We start from the raw sequence: 17799 nt of genomic DNA, 5'->3' as shown, positions 1-17799 counted from the left end.
TAAATGCATTACTTGCCAAAAGGAATGTGATGTATATACAGCATGCACACACACACACACACACAGAGCCTTATAATAATGGAAGGGTGTAAATTACTAAAAGTCCTCTCTCCCTGAGCCAAATGCTTTTTTAGTTCCTGCCTACATGATTTTAAACAGAACTGAATGAAACAATCCCTTCACAGCTAAGCTGAACACTTCTGCAAATAATAGCACAATGATATGCTTGTGTCTCTGGGTCTAAAAGCACTTTAGGTGTCGGCATTAGGGTGAACATTTGCTTCAGATTTTAGTTTTAACCTGGGATTGTAGAAATGAGTCTGTCACCTGCCCTCACAATCTCTCCAAGAAAAATAAATGTCCTAAATGAAATCTTTGTGCCCACCAAACCCCCAGCCCATCCAGGGCAAATACTCGCGACTTGAGTTTAAGAATCTGTAAGAGAAAGAACTAAGGTCACTAATCATTCCCTACTCCTTCCTTCCCCTAAAAATAAGTTGATCAGGCAGCTGGATTGTCAAGAATCATGCTTTGCAGTAAAACTGCACCCCTCACTCAAGGCACACAGAGGGAAGAAGACCCCAGAGACAGGGCTGGACAGGGCAGAGACACTAGTTCCCGCACTTCTTTGTCACATCCTTGTTGAATGACTTTGGACAAGCTAGTTAATCTCCCTGTGCCTAGTTTTCTCATTTGTAACTGAGACTGTTGTGAGGATTACATGAGTAAATTTCTGGGAAGTGCTCAGAGACGCCTAGCACAGAGGGCTAAAACATTCTTAGCTTCTGTAGTCCTGAATGCCTTAGCCTCCCTCTCTGTTCCGTAACCTACATGGTCTCCAGAAGACCTCCCAGCTGTAGCATCCCAGGACCATTTGGCCATTCACTGCATTCACCCCCCCAGGCCACCATCCCCATTCTAAATCTCATGCCTGGAAGCTTACAGAAGTCCCCTTCTCTGAGTCAAATGTCACTCCACCTACTTCCAGGATACAGCTGGTATCACTTCCTGATTGCAGGAAGTGATGTGTTGTTGTGTTTAAGAACATAAGATTTGGGGGCTTCCCTGGTGGTGCATTGGTTAAGAATCCGCCTGCCAATGCAGCGGACACGGGTTCGAGCCCTGGTCCAGGAAGATCCCACATGCCACGGAGCAACTAAGCCCGTGCGCCACAACTACTGAGTCTGTGCTCTAGAGCCCGGGAGCCACAACTACTGAAGCCCACGTGCTTAGAGTCCATGCTCTGCAACAAGAGAAGCCACTGCAACGAGAAGCCTGAGAAGCCTGAGTACTGCAACCAAGAGTAGCCCCTGCTCACCGCAAGTAGAGAAAGCCCGCGAGCAGCAACAAAGACTCAACGTAGCCAAAATAAATAAATAAATAAATTTATATATTAAAAAAAAGAACATAAGATCTGGAACGAGACAGAACTGCTTTCGTTAATCAGCTTTGTAACTTATCAAGAGACTTTGGGAGGCATCTCAGAGCCCCAGTTTCCTCTTTGGTTAAATGGAGATAATAAGAGTTCTGGCATCAGAGTGCTATTAGAAGGATTACAGTTTCTACATGTGAATGTAGAAAATATTTGGCACAGTGCACTTTAAGCATTCCCTAAATAATTTAAAAATACATAATAATAGCAGTGGTAGCGCTGCCAAAAGAAATAAGTATTCATGCACTCCAGGCAGAAATAAAAACACAGAAATTTAAGGAAAGAGAAGTGCCAATGCTGGAAGGGATGACAGAGAGCATAGTAAAGTATTGAACCCAACTCTGTCAGTCTATAGCTTTGTGACCTTGGGCAAGTTTCCTGTGAGCCTCGATTTCCCTATTTGCAAAATTTATACCATGTCACCTACCATAAGCGTTGGGCGCTTATCACGTAGGAGGCATGAGCTACATGGAATCTGATGTAGTTAGTCTCAAGGACGTACTTCGGTCCACTGCTGTCGGTCCCGTGCCATGTATGGCTTAGGGTTTCCATGTGGGACTAACTTCCTGGCATAAAGACATTACTGAAGGATCCACTGACATTGGCGAGCAGCAAGAGCAGGAAACACGGACATGTAAAATCAAAGAGTAAACTTTCTGGAACGTGGACAGGAGTGCAGAGGAGAAAAGGGGTTATGAACAAATCAGTCAGTCTTGCTGGCTGATCTTACCCCGTTACAAGGGTGTGTTCATGGCCCTTTCTGCTGCTCATGGTAAGTCATTCTTGAAAGTAAAATAAGCACTAATGAGTTTACATGCATAGCGTATGCAAATACTATGAGTGATGTTCCAAGAAATAGCAAATTTTGGAAGCAAAATAAGTCGTTAAATAGTCCATTTCAACGTGTAATTCTTCGTAGGGCTGTGAATCTTGCTAGGAGCTATAAACACTGCATTATTCAAATACTATCCAATAATGTGCACTTGTGTATTCCAGGGTTTGCATATTCACTGTAGGCTACAGAGGTTTGTAAGACAAAACATACTTGGATAGATGTATAGAGATAGATAGAAAGACAGAAAAATAGATATGGATAGATGATAGATATAGATAGATAGATGATAGATAGATAGATAGATAGATAGATAGATAGATATAGATATAGGATGATTCATCTTTAAGAAGGGAAGGGGCAGGCTTCCCTGCTGGCACAGTGGTTAAGAATCTGCCTGCCAGTGCAGGGGACACAGGTTACTGAAGCCCGCGCAACTAGAGCCCGTGCTCCACAACAAGAGAAGCCACCGCAGTGAAAAGCCTGCACACCGCAACGAAGAGTAGCCTCTGCTCACCACAACTGGAGAAGGCCCACACGCAGTAACAAAGACCCAATGCACCCAAGAATAAAAATAAAATAAAATAAATAATTTTTTTTAAAAGGGAAGGGGCACCTATATGAAACAACATGAGCCCTAACACCCAACTTTTGGTGTTAAAACCAACCCAAGATGTGTTTGGTCTCTTCGTTAACAATTCGACCAATGACAATGCAAAAGGAAAGGCATTTTTCCATGTCTGGACCATTTTGTCATAAAAGAAAGATCAGGATATTGGATTGGGCACCGAATGTCTTGCGTTTTAAAGTTTCAACTTAAGAATGATAATTTTAAAATATTAAACATCTGAGGAATTATCTTTCCATTTTAAAAGTGATTTTTTTTTTAAACTGGCTTCATTCACTTTATTTTTCTCATAGAAAACTATGTTGTGACTGCAGCTGGAGCCTGGGTCCTCTGCATGGAAACTCTGATGTGGGTCTTTACAAGATAGTCAGTGAATTCCTGATATGGAGACTTGGTGAACACCGTCTCTTTCCAGAGATCTGGAGTGAGATAACTGTAGGTCTTGGAAATGGCATTGAAAGTGGTCTTGGCGAAGTTGCCCAGCATGGCGGTGCAGCCCCTGGCAGAGGTGTAGAGGTCATCAGTTCCAGCCATCATCAGTAGCTTCTTGGGCACAGGGGCTGAGATGATGCCAGTGCCCCTGAGGGCAGGGATGAGGCGCACCAGCACAGAGCCACAGTGGCCAGTCACCTTGCAAGGGACGGTATGGGGCTTGCCGATCTTGTTCCCCCAGGAGCCTCGCCGCACAGGGACTATGGAGAGCTTGGCCAGAATGATGGCCCCATGGATGGCAGTGGCTACCTCCTCAGAGCATTCGACACCCAAGCCAACATGTCCGTTGTAATCCCCGATGGCAACAAACGCCTTGAACCTGGTCTGCTGGCCAGCACGGGCCTGCTTTTGCACAGGCATGATCTTCAAAACCTCGTCCTTGAGGGATGCCCCCAAGAAAACGTCAATGATCTCAGGTTCCTTGATGTGCAGAGACAAGAGACAGATCACCTCCAGGGACTTGATTTTCATGTCCTTGACCAGGCGGCCCAGCTTAGTGACGGGGAGTCACTCCTTGTCCTCGGCCTCGCCTCCGCGAGCTCCGTGGCTTTCAGCCCTGGCCCCGGACGCCGCTGCCAAAGCCTCCATGGAAGCCACCGCTGCCTCCCATTCCAGGGCCTCTGGGGCCTCCGGGCCCATCGGCAGCACTGGCATCATCCGCCATTTGGTGTTTTTACGGAGAAGAAGAGCTAAAAGTGATTTTTATTTGAAATTTATTTTTGCTGATGATTTCTATGATGAAATGACTGTATCAGGAACTCTTACATATTATTGAAATATCTAATCTGGTCACAATATATCAGTTCCTAAAAATGCGTGATAATGCATTTTTGTTACAGAAAACCTCTAAGCTATCTCCTATAACCCTACCAGTGAAAAAAAATTATTCGCTTTTTATCATGATGGTCATCTGTTATTGTTTTAAAAAAACACATAATAGTGTTATAAAAAGTATAGAACGACTTATGGGAAATTCCTAAGGATTTCTAGGAATTTCATCTTCTTTTTCCCCAAGTCCCTGCGATGAAGCTATTGAGATTAAGTCGTATGTTCACCTAATAAGTGTTCATTTTGAACAAGCTGGGTTGTCTATGGTGAGAACCAGCTTTCCGTGTGATGGTAGAGACAGGCAGTAAATAAATGTAAAAATAAGAATTAGAAATTGTGCTGAACATGTGTAGTAGAAACTGTGATGGGGACAACAGTTTGGCTCACAAATGTTCCCCAGCAACTGCGTTTGTGCTGCCTCCTCCCTTTCTCCGCGGAGAGGGCTCTGTCACAGGGCCAAACGGAGCAGCAGGCCCCCACCTCCTCACCCAAGTGCAGACACCTGATGCAAACTGGCCAATCAGAATGCTCCATATGCTGGACCCCAGTGATTGGTCCAGAGGTGGTCATGTGACTGAAATGTGGGCCTCATGGTCCTTTCCTGGGGTTTTGGGAGCTGGAGCTTAGAAAGAGGGTCCGTCCCTTTTCTTCTGAAAACTATGCAGCTGAGAGCCCAGAGCTATAGCAGCCATCGTTCCAGCCCAAGGATAAAGCTATTATTATTTGAGAGGTCAAGTGCTCATACACAGAAAGGTGAAGGATGAAAAAAGAAGAAAGAATATTGATCCCATTCTATTCTGTTTCCTATCATGTTTCCCATTATTACGTGAACCACTCAGCCTGTCTTTTAACTGAATGTAGATAAAATTAGCCTTCTGCCAACCCAGATATTTTTTACCAATAAAGAATCAGGGAAATATCACATGCCATGAAAGAGAACCAGAGGGCTTAGGTACACTCTTTGGGACTTCTACATCCAGTGGGGGAGAAGGCAAGCAGACCATGATGAGGTGATGTGTTCCTACTGATGGAAGCCCAGGTTACTGAGATTAAACAAAGGGGCGTCCCTACTGCGTATAAGCTCCCACTCTGTGCTTCATTTCTGGGTCCTCACTGAGAAGTAGCCTCGTGCCAGGGCTAGGAAGATACACCCACAATTGCATTCAGCTCTTGCCTCTGTAGAGGCTTGGGGGCCTTCAGTGAAGAGTTTTCTGAGCCTCAAAGTTTGAAGAAATGCACCCATATATGGCAGTCGGAGCCATCCTGGGGCATAAAGGGGGAGGCCCTGGAGGTAGGAACTGAGCCCCAGAGGCCTGCATTTGACCAATTAGAAGACATTCCACTTTGCTCCCCTTTGTCAGTCACTCACTCGGGATGACTTTGTTTCAAGGTAGCCCTTTAGAGAGCTGGGCAAGCTTTCAGGCTGGCTTCTTTGTGAACAGTTCGGCTGCTCAAACCAAACGTGAAACAAAGCCGATCTTGGTGCTCCGGTTTAATGGGAAAACTGAGCCATCTGTGGGTGTTCCTTCTAGTTGATTTGCTTCTTTGACAAGTATTAAACAGCCCCTTAAAGATCCAGAGAAATTATGGAAATGGGTATTAACATTAAAATCAGAGTACAATTAGAACATTTCACTGCATAATTCTTTGGCAGGACCTGCAAGGAAACAGGATTTCCAGCTCTGTGATTTATTGCTCACAGGTCTGACTTTTCAGAATCTCCAGGGCCAGAAACACAGTCTGGGAGTGGGGCCCCTAACATGACAATACAATTGGACCATGGTTAGAAACTTATACAGTCTTTGTCCGATTCCTGGCAAACCTTCTTTGGAGCAGTCGCATCGGCTTTATGGAAGCCAACCAGAGCTTGATCCAGATGAAGGGAACATGCAGAGATGTTGGAGAAACCTTTGTGCCACGCTCCTGTGTCTTTGTCAGAAAAAGTATTCTGCATCCGTTTGTAATTAGCACAACGACAGGCGTCAGAGAAAATGGCTAATCGCAGACATGGCCCACAGTGCTTTGTAAGTAAACAGCATATTGGAATAGACATGTAAGTAATTGCACAACACTCCAATTAAACATGTTCAAAATGAAAATGGGGATGGGGTTACGGTATCAGAGCTGCACTGCCAAAATCCTATTTTTTTTTCTCTAAGAAATAATAAATGACTCACCTCTTGAATGTCACCAAGCTGTTTCCAAGCATCCCTTGGCTCCAGGCCTGAGGCTGCACTGTTTCTGGGAAGTTTTGAGTTGCTGGACCAAAAGCCTCTTATATATATTCCAGACCCAACGTCTTCCTTAGCTCTGGTAGCATATATTATGGGCGAGGCTCACATTCCTTCTTACCAGGTCACAGCCCCACACCCCAGCTTCTGCAGGTTTTCACTGCTCGTCACTCAGAACTGTACCCTTCCCTGCAAAATGAACTTCACTGGCAGGGGCCACCACTTTGAGGATGCTTAGAGGACTGTGCACACTTTCCCACCGGAGTGATGCTCACGCAATGTCTGGGTGATGTGTGTGTCTGTCAGCCCAGTCCCCTTTCCTGGTGATGGGAAAACTTGCTGGTACAACCAACAGTCCAGAGGTCCTTGTGGGTTCAGTTGTGGCTAGGCTTCTCCAAAATCCCCATCCTTGTCTAGTCTTTTGCCTTGCCCTATTCTCCTTCCCTCATCCTTTTGTAAGTTTCTCTGCATTCCTTCACTCAATAAGTCACTTGCCCAGGGAGAGAAGGGAAGCCAACGTAAGATGACTATCCTTTATCTTAAAATTGAGGTTGAACTAAGTATGGTAGACTTTCATTTTGTTTGTTTTTTTTCATCAGGGTGGACATCACAAAAATGCAATAGAAAGTGATTCTAGAAGTTTCAGAGGAAAAGAAAAGCAATAAAGTGGGCTGAGGATTGGAACTCCACATTTGGGGACACAACAGTCAGCTCAACTAAGCAAGTATTTATTCAGTGCTTTGAGCAAGTCAAGACAGGCACATAAGAATCAGGCATCCCAAATGTAGTTTCTGCCCCTGAAGGAGTGAATTATGTCCTGAGGTAGATGGACACACAAAGAAATAAGATGACACCAACACTTATTGAGCACGTACTACATGCCAAATATTACACCTTTGTAAGACACTATTGAATTTAATTCTTATGAGAAGGCTCTGGAGTGATTTATATTGTCACCGCTTTGCAAATGAAAAATAAATAAATAACTTAGGTTTACAGAGGTTAAGCCACTCTGCCAATGTCACTCAGCTAGCACCTGTTGGAAATGTGGCCATCAGGAGCCCTGGCAGGTTTATTAACAAGGGAATGATGAGATTAGATGAGGCGCAGAGAGGTTACAGAAGAGAAAAGATGGCCTCAGAGCTCTAAGTCCCATGAGCAAGACAGCAGACCCAGAAGAGGACAGAAGCATTTCACTGCGTAATATCCAAACTGGCTCACATACCTGATAAGCCAAAGACACTGGCAAAGCTTGTCTGCTTCGCTTTCAATGTTAGAGTCTCGTTGCTTCTACTGGGAAAACTAATAACATAACAAATGAAACTATTGTTCGGTTTCATTAAAAATAAATCTGATAAGATGGGCAGAATTGAATTAACCAATCTCAACTGAGTTCTCATTATTGGAGCAAATGGAATATTCTCTCTAATAGAATAAGTCCTGGTTCATTTTGGCTGGTCTGAGCAGCTCCTTGCTATTGCTCTGGTTTCCAGCCTTTGGCTCTAGGCATCCTCACGCTAATGTTAGTATTATCAGGTCAGCGTAATTGATCAGCATACTAGATCTGGCAAGGGTTCTGGATGGATCAGCACAACAGATGCAAGGGCTTCGGTTACCCTTGGCAGATGAAAACTGTACTCCCTTCCAAGGAAGTCAGATTTAGGACCCTAAAGCTCACAAAAAAGAAAAGGCCCTTATTCCACACAGGGTGAGGTTGGGCTTGAATCCTGTGATGAACTGCCCTTGGAGTCAGAGATGGGGAAAACAGACATTCACTGTGCCCGCTTGTTTTGGCTGGCTCTAACTGAAGTAAGTGCCAGCAATGCTTCTATTCCTTTGTGCTGGCTGAAGTTCAAAGGCTCAAGACTGAATAGCAAAGAGGCGTGTGCAGGTATTTTTGTGGATACACACAGATACACACGAAGGCACATGCACATTTGCATCATTTTCCCAACAGAAGGGATTTGACACAGCTTATAAATAAACACAGAAACACGACATGGAAAAATTGAAGAAATCGAGATCAAATATAGAACAGAATAGAGAAATAATATCGACTGATTAATAAAATATAGCTCCGACTGGGTGGCTGAATCACTTTTTGGAGGGAAACTGTAAATTTTGCTCTAAACCCACTAGTAAACATGGAAATATCAGTACACACACACACGCACATGCTTATATATAATCAGTTCATGATTTGTGTCAATCACTGGATGAAACCAAACAGGTGTTAGGAGAAACACAGTTTCTTCCAGTCCTAATGACTGAAAGCATTTTTTAAAATTGTGCAAGTGCTTATCAGGAGGAAACTGAATTAAAGTGTGAATGAATGAATGAATGAATGAATGGATAAACAATTGATGTGTCATAGACGGCCACGCCATTAAAAGTCATCCTTGTAATGACATTTCATGGAGTATAATCTGTAAAAATACTGAATCACTATACTGTACACCTGAAACTAATATAATATTGTGAATCAACTATACTTCAATAAAAAAGTCATCCGGTGCAACCTCTCCAGCCCCCGACAATTCCAATGCTTGGAAGCCTCCTCTTAGGGAGCCAATGATACAGCCCACACTGCTTTCTGAGACAGACTCTGCCTGAAGTTCTGTCTATTGACGTGCATTTCTGTCATTACAGCAACACAGTTTGGGGTGGGTCTGTGTGTAAAGGAAGAAATACAGGCTTTGTCTTCAGATCTGAGTTCAAATTGTGCATTTGCTACTTTCCATCTGAGTGACCATGGGGATGTGACATCACCTCTCTGAGTCTCTGTTTCCCCATCTATGATACAAAGGTTCCTAGCAGCCATTGGACCACAAGGATTAGATACAAATGTGTGAGGTTAGTGTCTGGTTGCATGTAGGTGAGCAATGTGGGTTTATTCTTTCAGTTCACTCACAACATGTTGATTAAACATACGTGAGCCGCACCTAGGGACTACGAATGTCTTTCTATTTGTATAAACGAGGTAGGTCAAGCTTCTAACCGACCAGAGTTGATGAGACCCTGTATGGGCTGGTTTCATTCATATTGTCCACATACAGAAACTTCACACACATTTACTAACAAGCTTGCCTCTGCAATGAGAGTGGTTGGGTGGCATCTTTTTATTCTCATTGTCTGGTCTGAGTCTGACAAATCTTCTGTTTCTAACTGTTTAGTCGGGAAGCTAAATACAAGACAGTGGATTGCACACTGGTTGGGTTGGCTGGGAGTCTAGCCCTGTGAAGATCTGACCTCAAATTATCTCATCACTTTGCTGTGGTTTAGATAAACCCCAGTGGGATTGCTCTGCTCAGTTGCATTACTGGCAACTTCAGTAAAATAAATGTTTTAGTTTTTACAATTTAGTCCCAGACAGCCAAGAAGGTAGTTTTCCCTTGAAGTTTCTCCTAATAATTACAAAAGGAAAGAAATGAGACAAAACAATCTGGGTCAATAGGATCAAAAGGTACCTCTCCCCTAGTTTTTTTTTTTTTTTTAACATGAAAAAAGCCTCTGTTTGGTTATTGAAGGATTTAACTTAAGTCCTCCATGGATGATACTTAAATAAAGAAATAAATTTTGGCTACATTGTGATGTAGTGTAGACAAGTTATGGAGACAACTGAAGAGACTTCAGTTTTCAGTCTATTTCCCTATTAGGACTCCTCTGTGTTTCAGACTTTGGAATTGATATGTTTGCAGCCAGGTGAAGACCCATACATGGAACTAGGAATAAGTATAATCATAATTCTGGTGATAAAGATAAAGATAACAACCCTGAAGATGATAAAAGCTGCTGTTTATCAAGCATGCTATATTTGAGAAAGAGCACACTGAGAAGCTTTACAGTGTTCAGACGCCCTCACCAACCCTGGGACTGGCACCATGATGATAACCTTCATTTTACAGATGAGAAAACTGATTCACAAAGAGGTCAAGTAAGTGGTTCAAGAGAGGGCTGCTAATAAGGCTAAAAGTGAAGAATAACTACACCTCTACACCAATTTCCATTGTCAGACTTGCGATTGGCTCATTGCAGGACCTTGGGCAGGTCAACTCTCCTCTTTGGACGTTGGTTCCCCATAGGTAAAAAGAAGAGTTTGGGCTACCAGATGGTTAATGTCCCTTCCACCTGTGATAAATAATGACTTAGAGTTTCTTTCAGCTTCTGTGATGCAATTAAAGTGGGCTGTCACCAAGCTTAAATGTTTTCAGTCATCCAGATCCAGAGTAACCATTAGATGTTAGGAAACGATCCATTATTTTAAACATTTGGATTCCCTCACCATATGGAAAAGCATATGGGGCGCGGTGCTATTTTCCAGTATGGGAAGTTTTCCCTCTGAGGCAAGAAAGAAGCCCAGGACTTCCCTGGTGGCACAGTGGTTAAGAATCTACCTGCTAATGCAGGGGACATGGGTTCGAGCCCTAGTCTGGGAAGATTCCACATGTTGCGGAGCAACTGGGCCCATGCACCACAACTACTGAACCTGTGCTCTAGAGCCTGTGCTCTGCAGCAAGAGAAGCCACCACAATGAGAAGCCTGCGAACGGCAGCGAGGAGTTGCCCCCGCTTGCCACAACTAGAGAAAAAGCCCAAGCACAGCAACAAAGACCCAATGCAGCCAAATAAATAAATTTATTTTAAAAAAGAAAGAAAGAAGCCCAGATCTTTGCAAGACTTGATGAATATAATCAGATCAGGGAGAAACCAGAACCCGAGCTTAAGCTACACTTGGAGTATTTCCTTTACTAATGCACATCCACATTGGTTTTGGGGTGAATTTCCAGGCTTTATTTGTGAGCTTGAAGTAAATTGTATATTTACTTCAATTGTAAATTTACTTCACCAGCTTCCAGAAACAAATCACTGACTCTTGCTCTTGTTTTCTCTTCAATGCACCTCTGTTGCTTTCTCACTTGTATTTCTCTGGTTTTGAGCATATGACTTTCAAAGTTGCTGGAAGTAATCACTGCATTCCTCTCACACAGAGAAATCAGAAGTAAATATAAACTGCTCTCTCAGCTTACTTCTAAATCTAAGCAGACCCAACTGCTGTTAGATAGTGCTTTGTATGCTAAGATGCAATATCTCTTTGAATGGAATAAACAAGGAAAACCTCCAAGTGGTTTGCTGACACTAAAGCATTACTGAGCTGGCAAAATTCATAAACTAATATTGCAAAGTAGCTCTTTGGCACATGCTATTTTCGGCAATTTGTACTCTCTGTCACTATTTCCTTTTTCATGCCATCTGTAAAGCATACTCTGGCTTTTTTCTCAACAAAAAATTTGTCTTTCTGGAAGGTTGATCAGACAAAAATAGAAAGTACTTGCTGGGTTGGTTAATGACTATAGAGGATGTGCTACCTTAGCATCCTGGAGGGGACTGTTTTGGGGTTATACAGGACAGACATGGGAGATGGATATAAAAAGTAAGAAAAAAGAAAAAAAGGAAGCTATCACATGCCAGCTAGAATATACTAAATATTTCTCATCATCATTATGAATGATCATATTTAAATTCCCACTGCCTGATTACTTAGGATAAAGGGAAGAAGTATCAGTGTCATTAAATAAAAATCTGTCTGGTTATTGAAGGATAAACTTAAGCCATACATGCGTGATGCCTGGATGCAAGGGAATGGATTGGGAGACCTGGGCCCATCCACTTACTAGCTCTGTAAACATGGGCAAATCAATTCCACCATCGTTTGGTCTTAGTGTCATCAAATCAGATAGTCAGGAAGGCCCTTCCCAACTCTGAAATGCTTTGGTTTGTCAAAGGAACATTGATTTGTTCATTTGCTCAGCAGCTATATATTGAGCTTCTACTATGGGCTGGGTACTGAAAAAGACAGAGAAGATTCCCAATATCATGAAGCTGATGTTCAAGCAGAGGAGAGAGCCAATTAATGGCTCAGCCATTAATAACGGAACAAGATGGCTTCAGGTAGGAGTAAGTGCCATGAAAGGTCATAACTGTGTGATCTGATAGAAATCTGATAGAAATTAATTGGCATGGGAAAGGGTGGAGGTTAGTCATACATTAAGTTTGCAATACCAATCTACCAAGAGAGGTGTTTTTAACAGGGCTGGTAGTGCCTCCTAATGGGATTTTGGAATTTTGTGAGTTAGTTATTTTACAGTGTAGCCATTCTAGACAATTGACATACTGAAATACAAATTATTTTATTATGAATTATATCTTTATTCTCTTTTATATTACTTCTTGAGAATTTATTGTATCCAAAATTGTGCAGGTGTATATATTACTTAAGAATTGCACTTCAGGATCATAAAACGGAAGTTAGACATTAATATATTTTTTTTAGAAATTTATTTATTTATTTAATTTATTTATTTTTGGTTGCATTTGGTCCTCGTTGTTGTGCGCAGGCTCTCTCTAGTTGTGGTGAGCGGGGGCTACTCTTCATTGCGGTGCACGGGCTGCTCATTGTGGTAGCTTCTCTTGTTGCAGAGCATGGACTCTAGGCATGCGGGCTTCAGTAGTTGTGGCACACAGCCTCAGTAGTTGCGGTGCACAGGCTTAGTTGCTCTGCAGCATGTGGGATCTTCCTGGACCAAGGCTCGGACCCATGTCCCCTGCATTGGCAGGCGGATTTAACCACTGTGCCACCAGGGAAGGCCCCATACATTATTTTTAATAAGATGAGGCATTGAGTTTGATAGGATTAGAAACCACTGATCTAGAACTCTCATAACCAGAACCCTAATATAGCTGGTATTGCTGTACAGTGATCTATTTTTAAGCAAAAGTGATCAATCATTAGGAAATAAGTTCCTACAGGGAATAATGGGCGCAGATTTTTTTTAAGTAGCAATTTTCAGATTTTTAAAATCAATTAATTCATTGGGTCACATCAAACTTTATTTAGTTGTTAGCCTAAGTTATACACTAAGTTAATCTTATGGAAAAGAAAAAGGAGAACATTTGGAACTTGCTCTGAAAGTCAGAACACATTAATTGGAAGAGAAATAAAAACAAGTTCCAGGTAGGAACAGCCCTCTCACCAGTTCTTACATCATCTGCTTTGTGAATATGGACTAACTGCCTGTCTAAAAATAACCTCATGTACACTAAGGAAGAATATCCCCTGTATTTGCGGGACTACTTCTGTTCTTACTCTTACGGGGTTAGAGAACCACCATGAATAACCATCGTTTCCTGCACAGTTGGCTCGCACATGGGCCTGAATCAACTAGGGCTGATCAGAATCATTCTCCAAGAGTTTTCAAAGGGGACCGAAAAATGAATTAAGCATTTTTCCAAGAGTCGTGGTGGAGGGAGGTTCCCAAGGCTAGGGAACAATAGACAGCCTATTTGAAGCCTGTTTGAAGGGAAAGATTGAACGTGATAAACTTAGAGGTGCTTTCACTCTTTCATTAATTCACTCAATCGATGCTACTTTTCACACTACTGTATACTAGACATTGTGGTGACGCTGGAGAAAATAATGCCTGCAGGAGGCTAAATAATGCCTCCCTTTCCCCCTCCACCCCCTAAAAAAAGATATCCACACCTGAATCCCCGGAACTTGTGACTGTTACTGTATACGGCAAAAAATGACTTTGCAGATGTGATGATATTAAAAGTCTTGTGATGAGAACATTATCCTGGGTTACCCAAATGGACCCAATGTCATCAGAGACGCTCTTAGAAGGAAGAGACAGGAGATTCAGAGTCGGAGAGAGAGATTTGAAGGTGCTGACTTCAAAGCTGCCGGATTTGAAGATGGTGGAAGGACCACAAGCCAAGGAATGTTGGTGGCCTCTAGAAGCTGGAAAAGGCAAGGAAACAGATTCACCCTCAGGACTTCCAGAAGGAAATCAGTCCTGCCAACACCTTCATTGTAGCCCTGTGACCATGAGGGACTCATTTCAGGCTTGAGCTCCAGAATTGTAAGAATACATCTGTATTGTTCTAAACCACTATGTTTGTCGTCGTTTGATATACTAGCAACAGGAAACTGATACAACGTCCCTAACCTGGCATCTCTTATGTTCTTGTAGTGGGGACAATCTAGAAATGTGTCAATAAAAAGTAAAACAAGATAATAGAAATCCAGAGATTGGCAAACTGAAATAAGAGATGGAGAAAGTAAAAACCCCTGGTTCCAGCTGACGCCCAGGCCCAGCTATTTCCCTGCAGCTATTCAATCATATCCCAGTACCTTCCATAAATCACATTTTCTTCTAATGTTTTTTCCAGTTGAGTTTCTATCTCTGTCAAACAAAAGAGTTCTGCTTCATATAATCTGCATTGATGGTCCTATAGGGGTTCTGATGCCTATTGTGTCAACCTGGAAGCAGTTTCTCAAGAAAGTCTTCATGACGTTTAGCAGAGCTGCATTTTCTTAAAGGAAAATGTGCTTCTCCAATGTAGAAACATTTTCAGCAACATCGAGAATTTTCCATGAATTTCCTATTAGGCAGTTCCACTAAGGAAACCTTAGCTGGGTGAGTTTCTTAATCAAAACTATAATTTATTCATTCCTTCTGGTTCATTTTTGGTGTTCATTGAATACCTACCGTGTACCAAGTCCTGGGAAGACAACACCGAACAACTTAAAATCTCTGCCAGGACTTAATAGGAGAGATTTTATTTAAAGAAACAATTACAATACAGTGTGATAATAACACTAACCACCAATGCTTACGATCACGTTCTATATGCCAGCCAATGTTCTAAGCTATGAAAATGGCTTATGTGTTGTAATGGTCACAAATACACTATTTAGGAAGATGCACTGTTATAGGTATTTTACAAATAAGGAAACTGAGGCAGATTTAGGAAACATGCCCAGATGGCAAGTGATGGTGTCAGGCTTTGCATCCAGGCTCCAGAACCTGGATGAATTCCTGCAGTCGGTTGTCTTTGGGGGAAAAAAATAGGGAACCACAGATGTATAAGATAAGGAGCAGCTTGGGAAGCAAAATTACTGGAAAAAGAGACAACTTCTCTGGATGATTAAGAATTTATGGGGTGGGACTTCCCTGGTGGCACAGTGGTTAAGAGTCTGCCTGCTGATGCAGGGGACACGAGTTTGAGCCCTGGTCTGGGAAGATCCCACATGCCGCGGAGCAACTAAGCTCGCACACCACAACTACTGAGCCCACGTGCCACAACTACTGAAGCCTGTGCATCTAGAGCCTGTGCTCCACAACAAGAGAAGCCACCGCAATGAGAAGCCTGAGCACCACAATGAAGAGCAGCCCCCACTCATCGCACCTAGAGAAAACCTGTGCGCAGCCATGAAGACCCAACGCAACCAAACATAAATAAATAAATAAAATTGATTCTTAAAAAAAAAAAGAATTAATCAGGTGGATAGAAGCTGGAGCTTCAGACAGAGGAAAGCTACAGGGAGTGACTCATGGACTGAGCTGGATGCAATTTGACTGTTGAGCAATGGAGTTGGAGGAATAAGCAAGACCCTGACTACAAAGAGTTTTGCATTCCAGGCTCCGGGGCGCCACTTCTGCCCTTTATTCTAATACCTCTGTCCATGGTTCTGGTAATGCGCTTCACTGTTACTAATCACTTTCTCAGCACCTTGGACCTAGAGGATATGTGACTATCCTCCCACCCACAATGGATCTCTTTGTGCATCTCTGCCTTCTCTGCTTGGCTGATTGCACAATTCCTTTTTCTTCAAATTACAAAAACCCTACTGAGCAGAACAAGGGCAGAGCCAAGATATTGAACAGTGTTGTCCTGAGTCCCGCTTGCCATCTTTCACCTTGGCTTCATTCCAGTGGTTCCTTTTCAGGTTCTGATGAGGGCCATTCTCTGGGGCTCACTTGTTGCCTTCTTGCTTGGTTCATCCATTCATCCATGAATCATTCAACAAACATTTAGTGAACATCTACTATGATGTAGAAGCTGGAAAATTTGAGGACACAGATAAATAAAATACAACCCTTTCTCTCAAAGTAGCTCATTGTTTAAAGGGAAAGAGAGAACCGGAAAGATTATTCATGAACAGCAGGATGCGAGGGGCTGCAGGATCAAGGAAGAGACTCGTTGATTTCAGCAAGGAAAAGACACTGAGGGGGCTTCGGTACCAGTTAATATGCTACCACCTCTTAGCTTCAAACCCACTTAAAAAAAAAACATTTAATCTTTTCTCCTTTAAGTGTGGAGGAAATACATGAGTGTTGTAAACATTTCAGAGAACTCACAAAAGTTTAAGGTTAGAAATAAAAATCCAGAGATAATAAAAATAAAAATCTATAATTCCAGAGATAATCCCTATTAAAAATTGGATGTATTTTCTTCCAGTATTTATGTGTATATACTCTATATATCTGTTCTTAATCAAATTGCAAACCTACTTTTTTATACTCTGTGTTGTGATGCTGAGGCTGGCAAATCACATTTCTGCTCTGCCAAGTGGTTCCTGCTTTGGTTCTGAAAATGGAGAGTCACTGGGGAGCCTGCAAATCTGGAGAAGGGAGAAAGGGTTTTCACCTGCCTCTTAGGTCACCACTGGCTTCCTCTTTCCTTTCTGTTTCTATCAGCATCATCCCAGCCTGGCTCCCACATTCTGGCTGGGGGCTCCAGGACCAGAGATTGATTCCACTTTTCAGTTTCTCCAAGACTCACAGAACCAGCCTGATTATACCCACTCAGAGACACAAGCCCTGGTTGGCCAGCCCACCCCATACTCTGATAAGAGTGACCCCCCTACTCTGAGCTCAGAGATTTCAGCCCTAGCCAAGCAACACCCTCAGACAGAGGTGTGCATCCCAGCTTGGCAGGACTCCTCCTCCAAGCCTTTAAATTTTAATAATTCCAACCTCTTCCCTTTGTTCCCTCAGCCCGGGGGGGGGGGGTAGCTGCTTTCCACCTCCGGTATCTCAGTGTTCTTTTTGCTTCTTTAGTTCAATACCTAGTTAATAATTCTTTATGTTAAGTCTTTCCTGTTAAGATAACTAGTGTGAGTTCTGTCTCCTGGCCAAACCCTACTGATACAACTTCCAAAGGAAGTTTTGCTTACCAGAGTTCTAAAGGATATGTAGATACTCCAAACAAGGGGAAGGGTACAAACAAACAATTTTAAAGGAGAGAGGGAAGATAATATGTACAACCAGGATGTTGTTTGAGTCCAGAAGCATTGTTTCTCAATGTGACCATATTGCCTTCTAATAGCAAGGGCTTCCCAGACTTCTTACATATGGCACATGAGAAAAGTGATCTATGTATACAGTACACTGGGATAAATGGATGAAGTTGCTTTTATCCAGAGGTGACTAGCCTGAGGGCTCTGGTATCCCTAGGTCCCATCCCTCTGCCCCAAGGGGATTACTATTCCAGCACCCTGGATGGGAAATCTT

At 42.7% G+C, this 17799-nt stretch overlaps 1 pseudogene across 1 annotated transcript; it reads right to left on the bottom strand.

Annotated features, from left to right (window-relative positions):
* Nucleotides 1-3189: 3189 nt before the first annotated feature.
* Nucleotides 3190-4048, bottom strand: LOC309816828 (small ribosomal subunit protein uS5-like; annotated as a pseudogene). Its single transcript has one exon. The product of its transcript is annotated as a small ribosomal subunit protein uS5-like (transcript).
* Between the last annotated feature and the right edge of the window lie 13751 nt (nt 4049-17799).

This window comes from Mesoplodon mirus (genome assembly GCF_964341445.2).
Source record: "Mesoplodon mirus genome assembly, chromosome: 15".
In the NCBI taxonomy this organism is placed as follows: Eukaryota; Metazoa; Chordata; class Mammalia; order Artiodactyla; family Ziphiidae; genus Mesoplodon; species Mesoplodon mirus.
The sequence above is the reverse complement of the archived record's forward strand: the minus strand, read 5'-3'. Positions and strand labels throughout refer to the sequence as shown.